Below are 7,773 nucleotides of genomic sequence, written 5' to 3'. Positions count from 1 at the left end.
TACTATTCCTCAGCGATTTTTTTAAAGATATTTTGAAAATTGCGAACTATTCTCATATAATGACTTTTCTAAAATGTTGAGTTGGTTCGTTTTCCAACCACGACAAGACAGTGTACCAAATTTCGTCAAAAGGTGAGATTTCTTTTTTGATTTACTTGAGAAATATTTCGGATTGCAGGTTGAAAAGAAGCAAAGAAAAAGAAATACATGGAAAGATCTTACATGGATAGACAAGCATGCAGGCGGTCAAGTTTAAATCGATTCAAAGAACGATTCATTTTAATCCGATTAATCGATATAATAAAATTAAGATTTATCTGAAGTTTTTCGCCCCCCACTTAATATATCCCGTACCACAGGCGATGCAGAATTTTTTTTTTTCGTTTTTTCGTGACTATCAAGTCAGTGTTCGTGGGCTCACATGTTAAATATGGTAGACTTTGCCTTGATCGCAGCTGTAGTGAATGCTCAGTGCTCCGTAAAAGCATAAACCTTTTCCTTCTCTATTTCTTTCTCGTTCCTAATTTCTCTCTGACCGCCATCGCGTTACATACGTATAGGAGACCAACAGCTGTGTGCCTGGCCATGTTAAAAACAATTTGCTTCTGAAATTTTGTCCTGAGTGCCTCTTCAAGCCGATATTTGTTAGCGGTCGTTGTTTATTCGTGTCAGTTTGAAAGACTTTTTACTAACTTCCCCCGTCTACGACCTGTTTTTTATTTTTTTTACAGAATGCCACAATGAGAAAAAAGTGGAGTTAACTTTGAAACTCGCACTGATTTATAAATATCTAAATTCATATATATATATATTTCACTCATAAAATTGATTCTTGAAAGCAATAATCTTTAAAATGCATAGGTGGAACATTTTCAAAGCTGTGTAACCTAAATTTCAAGATATATTTAAGGAGCATCCCTCAGAAAAGGGTACCTTTCCAATAAGAAAAAAAAACATTGAGAATATTGAAATCACAGATAATTTATGCATCTTCTTCTTCTCAAATTTAGCAAATCAGCAATAGTTGACTCATTGCCCTATGTGTATACCCTACCTATTTTTGGATTTAATAAAATTTCTCACATTTATCTGTCAAATATCAGTCCCTTCATATACCTTAAAAAGAGATATATGTTCATTCTTGAATATTTACTGAGATATAAAATTTATTTCAATGAACGACTCCACGGGGTGAACCAGCGATAAAGCATTTCATTGCAGAATATTCAAGTGCTTAATAATCTTTGCCTTTAAGAGAGAAGCACTTACGACCAAGTCAATCCGCTTCGACGTCTTTGCTTTGACACAGATATATCAGATATCGAGCCAAATCTATCGTAATTAGTTATTTGTTCGCTGTCGACTATACCGCGATTAGAACTTCAATATCCCAAGAGCAAACCTCGATACTCTAATCTCGATAATCAAATCTTCAGTTTATTTTCAGAGAATAAATTTTACAATAGATGCTAAGGGATATGACACAAGCATAGATTGGCTAAAAATCTAAAGTACAAAACCGACAGGAGCAATCACCGAGCAGAACTGCAACTGACAGCAGCCATCAATTGGAAAAATTGCAGAAATATGTATCACAGCATAGAACAACTAATAGCAAGCCTTGCAAGCAAGTTTTGTGTCCCGATATTGTGTTCGAAAAATAAGAATGTCAATTATAGGATTGTGACAGACTATATCTATGTCAAATTTCATTTCATAAGCATGATTAGTGTTTCAGATGCGCTTGGTTTCGAGCGCAATAAAACGTTTGTGTTCAAGTTGATTGGAAAGAATAAAGAAAGATTTTTGTGTTATAAGCAAATTCATCTAATTTTGCTGTCGCGTTAGATATTCGCTTGAGGTGACGTTATTAACTTTCGTACTCATTATCATATAATGTACGTAGAAAGCATTAAGAGCTACATTCTTAAGACAAATTACTAAACCAAAGTCAAATTAAAATTTATAAAGTATTGGCAACATTTTTTTCATATTTTGCACTTTTTTAATCGTTATAGTTGTATATGCATGCTCAGCCCGTTTGTAATTATGATCTGTGGAAAGCGACCGAGTGGGCTCAAGAACACATTTGCCTGATACTAGATGGACGCATAAACGTATTTAAATCGATTGTGCATCTCATACCGATTAAAAATATATGCATATATATATATACTATATATGTATATATTTATATGCTTCCCTATGGTTACTTCTAGATGCAATCAAACAAGTGAAAATTTAGCGAGGTGAGGCAAGAGTAAAGCTTTAGCCTTTCCAAAAATATATTCTTTGCTTTTATTACCTTTGTGTGTAACAATATGTATTGTTTACACTTTTCACGTCGCTTTATCTAATCTTAAGATAATCAATTTCATCTCACTTGTCTAGCGTGATAGCATGAGAGATAAAAAGTATTTTTATTGTTCGGTTCACAGTTTCTTGATTTCTTCAATAAATTTTAAAGAGAATTTCCATAATTACTATAAATACAATTTTAATAATTAACTAATTAAATAATTCCATTTTATATAGTTAATATAGATTGACAATTGCATTAGTAAGCAACAATTAATTCAGTAAATTATATTTGCATTAAAATAACGGGACGGGAGTACATGAGCGTTTACCTGTAAGCGATGCGCCTTAAAAAATGTATGCAAAAGAGAACAACCGAGTTCAACGAGGTCGAACACTTTATCATATCAATATTCTAAAAGTAAGAATATACATACAGTTAAAAGATAGCGTTAACAAATTTTTTTCTCGAAATTCGTAATGACCGTCTAATCACAGGTTGCGCGCTACGTTATATATGCATGCATTTGGTATTCAGTGGAGAAAATAAAAATTTGCTTTACGTAACGATACTTTGTAATTTTTAATTATTATCTAATTTCAACAAAATCGCTATATAGTGTTATACGAAAATAAGAACCCTGTGATATGAGAAAGGATGCGCACTATATTTATATTAAATTTTAGAGAAATATTGACCCATCTTCTTAAAGCAAGTACTATTATCATTTGCCCAAACACCTCCGACCAGCCACATTATCTATTTTAAAGATTTGGAAGGGAGTTTTAAAAGAGACGATAAGGCCTACACGAGATAACGTTGGTAATAAGATTTTGGTTTGATTGTTGTAAATGTTGCAAAAAAAATTAAGTACGTTAGCACTTGGCGTGACTATTAAGCCTTAATTATTTATTGCAAATAAAGGGCTAAAAACTATTTTATCAGTTTGTCAAAAAGACACTTTTTTTTAAATAAAATTTCCGCTCCTCGCTTGGCCGGTGGAAAGTGGAAAAGACGGAGGAGAGATTGTCATTTTACAATCGACTTGACTTGACTTGACTTGAAGCGAAAATATACTATGTAGTTCACCGATATTTTTGAAAAACAGTTCAAAGCTGTAGCGGGTTATGGCCCATTGTTAATTACTCTGCACCGCTTCGCTCAGTATGCTTATTCAAATAATGAGTTTTCAAAATAAGGCGTTACATGACAAGTGGTCGAGAAAGTTGTCCGGTCGGCGTCATTTGTAGTAGTTTTCGTGCTCGCTCAGGTCGGCGTGCAAATTGCAATCTGTTGGTTAAATACAAGAAAACAAAACGGACAGATGGACAGACAAGCTTTGATCGATTCAGAAAGTGGTTTTGAATCCATCGGTACAATAAACGATGAGTTTAGCTCAAGTAATTCTGGATATTGTCTACATCATACGAAGAATATTGTACACTGCGTCCTTTCCCTTTACGTATGATGAAAGCGCGAATTTTGATCGCAAGAAGAAGAACTAATTTTAAAATTTAATATTAATTTAAGAATTTTTAAGAAATTGAAAGTTATCACAGCCTTTCTATATCATATTTTCGCCGGGCTGGAACGACTTCTATATGATTGGTGTAATTTAATTGCTTGGAGTAAGTGTAGATTTGTTATTATTTATTTGTACCTTGTCGTTCACGCATTATCAGTTGTTAATCCTCCTGCTTTATTTGCAATTGATTATCTAATATTTGTTGTTTACTATCTGTTATCGAATTTCTGCTTTGCACATTTTCTATCTGCAGTATTTATAAGTTTTCTTGTTATTTATTAGCCCCTTCATAGTGCGATCTCCAAACTTTTTTTAGAAAACCAATTTATAACAGCTTTATGCATTTAGCAGCAAAGTGTGGCTAAATACTATAAAAATATAATTTTAGACATCTACGATATTTACGATAGGGTACGCGATCGATATCACAAGGCAATAGATCTTCGGTCGGTTCAGCGACTACGTACTGTGCAGAAGTTCTGTTGCGTGTTAATAGATTCATTTCAAGCCGAATTCAACTCGTTTTCTTTTTCCATCAAATATGTGCTCACTATTATTAAATCGCACAATTATCTGTTAATATAGCTTCGCTATCACTATAGAATTATAAATAAAATAATAAATTTTGTTAATGTATCTTTCTAAAAATATGTTCATAAAAAAATTGATTTATTTCTATTTCATATTAGAGACACTAAAATGGGTATTTATGAGAGGAGGTGTATAAGCTTTTTTTTAACTAAGTCGTTTTTTAATATTGACCGTCCAGCGTCATAGCGGATGCTCCGTATTCGTGTAGCCCAATGACGGTGGTAAAGAATTAAGGGAGGAAAAGGGGATCGGTCGCAGTGTACCGAGTGCCTGTCCCCGTCAAAGTGAACTCTACCGCACTTGAGTTTTGAACTCGACAGTGCTAATTTTACTTTGACTTTACATAGACCGATATGTTAGACTCAACCGGTCCTGAAACTAATGAAATGCATAAAGAACAATATTTATTTCATTAAACTTAAAGTTGAATACACACATTTTTTTTTATTACATTGTGGGAACAACGGGAAGAGTCAAAGACGCTGTAATTCCCGTTAACAATAACACATGGGACGCAAAACGTATTATGCAAAAGATAATTAGTTCGACCGTGTGCTAGACGTAAAAGAAAGCACTGCCTAAGTAATCCCTAGACGGAATATTGCAAGAAACTAATCTAAGATAACTCCATAGTTATGAAACCATATTATCCGCAACGCCAAGACATTTCAACTTAAACATCAATAGGTTATGATCTACTTTGTCAAATGCTTTCGAAAAATCAGTGTAGCATCAGCATTAGGTAGCAACCGCGAATTTTCTTTTCGTAAAATCATGTTGGCACGAAGGAATTATTGACGCTTAGGCGTCAACTATTGACTGAGACTTCAAACAGCTCTGGCAATGCACTAAGCTTAGCAATTCCTCTGTATGTTTGAATGAGCCGCACTTATAAATAGGACCAATATAATTAGATTTCCATGATAATGGAAAGTAGCATTCCGTCAAGCTGCTCTTAAGTATCCCTGTTCAGATTCAGTCATAGCCGAATATAATTTTCTTACTTTTCATTGTATATGGAAGCGAAGCGACGACTACCACATATATCCGGGGTTAAAACGAATTTTACTGATTAACTTTTGTTATTTTTTCTTGCGGGAAATAATCCGGTTATAACAGAGCAGAGAGCAGCAACTGGGAATTGTTTTGATAAGTTGCGGATGGATGGATCTATAGATTCAATTTTTTTTTTTTTTTTTCTGTATCATAATCGATTTAATTACACCCGTTTGTCGGTCCATTGTTGCTTTTCGCAATCGACATGTTTAGCTAAATTTTGAAATTTTTAGCTCGAGAAGATTGAAAACGGGATTGACCATTAAGCACAACTGCCAACTGGACTTGAAATGGAAAATTCGTTATCGAAATGATTGATCGGTGTTGGGCATTCATGCTGTGAATATGTTTTACTTACTGAAGGTATTTTAATGAAACCAATTAACAATTATATAAGTTAGATAATTAAAGACAGTTTTCTATCGAGCATAATTAGTGATTAAATTTCTATAGCACAAATGCTAATTTGTTTCTTTTGCATCTTAGAGGTATACGTTGTTTAGTTTGCAATAGCTTACGTGCTATTGTTATTATTACTATTATTATTATTATTATTATTGTTATTAAATTATTTTCATTAATGCAGAAAACATTATTTACTCAATTCACATTCAATTTTATAATGGTGTATGTGCATACATATCAAAAACATATATAAAATGCATACATATAGTAACTTTTCCTTGAAAATGGTGAGGTACGTAACAAAGAAATTTTTGTATTCTAGCGATTAACTTTCGGGGATTGGTGTAACCATCAATACCTTTTTCTACAAATTCTTACTTTTAGATCGTTCGAAAGTATTAACTTGCTATGCCGTTTGTCACAAAGACTGTTAAGTCTCGACGTCTCCTTCACCGGAAGGTTAAATGTAGGGAGTTTCAGTTAATCTTGCCTACAATACGTAAAAAAAACTATACAAAAAACTCGTAACTCTTTGTCAAAAAAATCCACATTTCAAAATCTCTCCCGTTTAATATAAATAATTCGTAATGCGACCATAGGCAAGGCAAGGCAAATACACAATAGTATTAGAATTGTCGTAACTTTCAGTCCGGGCAATCGATCGATTCCACCCAATATTCATGCAGAGTGGATTCTTACTTATTATCATAGTTTTCTAGGTTTCTTGAGGCGAGGCTTGCTCAACGTATATTCCCACATGGAAATATTAGCGCTAACAGATGTTTACTTAAACTGTGTGATTTTAGTTACATGCTCAATTATATGCTCGGAAACAATTTCTCGATCAAAAAATGAAATCCTTGGCTTTGGTAATAATCGGTTTAACTATCACCTAACAATCTTGCGAAGACGATTAGCTGTGAAGAAGTTTAATGCGACACTTGACCACTCCCCTGCCTAAAATTATTCGTATTAGTTGCCTGGAAATCGGAAAAATATTGTTTTAAAAGCCATCGCAGATCGTGGACCTTGAACTTCTTGTATATGCTCAAATGAGTAATCAATTGTCGATCGATTAGGTTTTCTAACGAAACGAGCTCTGCTTGACGAAATTACTTGAAACACTTGAAAGAGCCGAGAACGTGCAATAATATAAAACAGAAGTCAGAAGTCCTTGGAGAAATACGAAAAAAGGTTTAGGGCAATGGGAGCTCCCAAGTATCTCCCAAGTAAGTCTCTATCTCTCTCTCTCACTCTTCATATCCACTGCTAAGTAGGCTAAAGGTACATTGCAAGAACTGCATTAAAATTGCTAAACTTTCAATGGTAGATGCATGCTTACATATATATATATATATATATATATATATATATATATATATATATACGTTCCTTCCATAGTTCAAAAGTTGTCCCATAAGTACAGTAAATAGAGTAAAATAAAGTTTGACTTTGGGTTAAAATTGGTTGGGTGTTCAAGATTCGCTGTAAGGTGAGTGTAGCCTGCCTGCTTGTTCTTTCGCGTTTCTTTTTTTTTATCGTGTATTTATACATAAATTTCGCAATTGGGAGTGTTTGCTATATATGCAAATGGGTAAACAAACATTCCATAAATTAAGTCAAAAGTTGAATATGTCTCCATTCTTTTTGTTTTTTTCTCTTCGAGATCTGTTTATTTATTTATTTATTTATTTTTTTTTTTGCTTATGGAACTTTTTATATTATTTTAAAGTAACTTAAATTCAGATTTTAATCGTTTGTTAGGTGCTTTTGATTAATTATAATGCGACCGCATGCACTGCATAAATATTTATTTTATATTATAGTTTGGCGTATATGTCATGTCACCGATCACATAGTCAGGAACGGTAATCGTGCAATAAGAGTTGTTTATCAA

Source organism: Glossina fuscipes, unplaced genomic scaffold (assembly GCF_014805625.2).
Source record: "Glossina fuscipes isolate IAEA_lab_2018 unplaced genomic scaffold, Yale_Gfus_2 0, whole genome shotgun sequence".
Taxonomy (NCBI): Eukaryota; Metazoa; Arthropoda; class Insecta; order Diptera; family Glossinidae; genus Glossina; species Glossina fuscipes.
Note: the sequence above shows the minus strand (reverse complement) of the source record.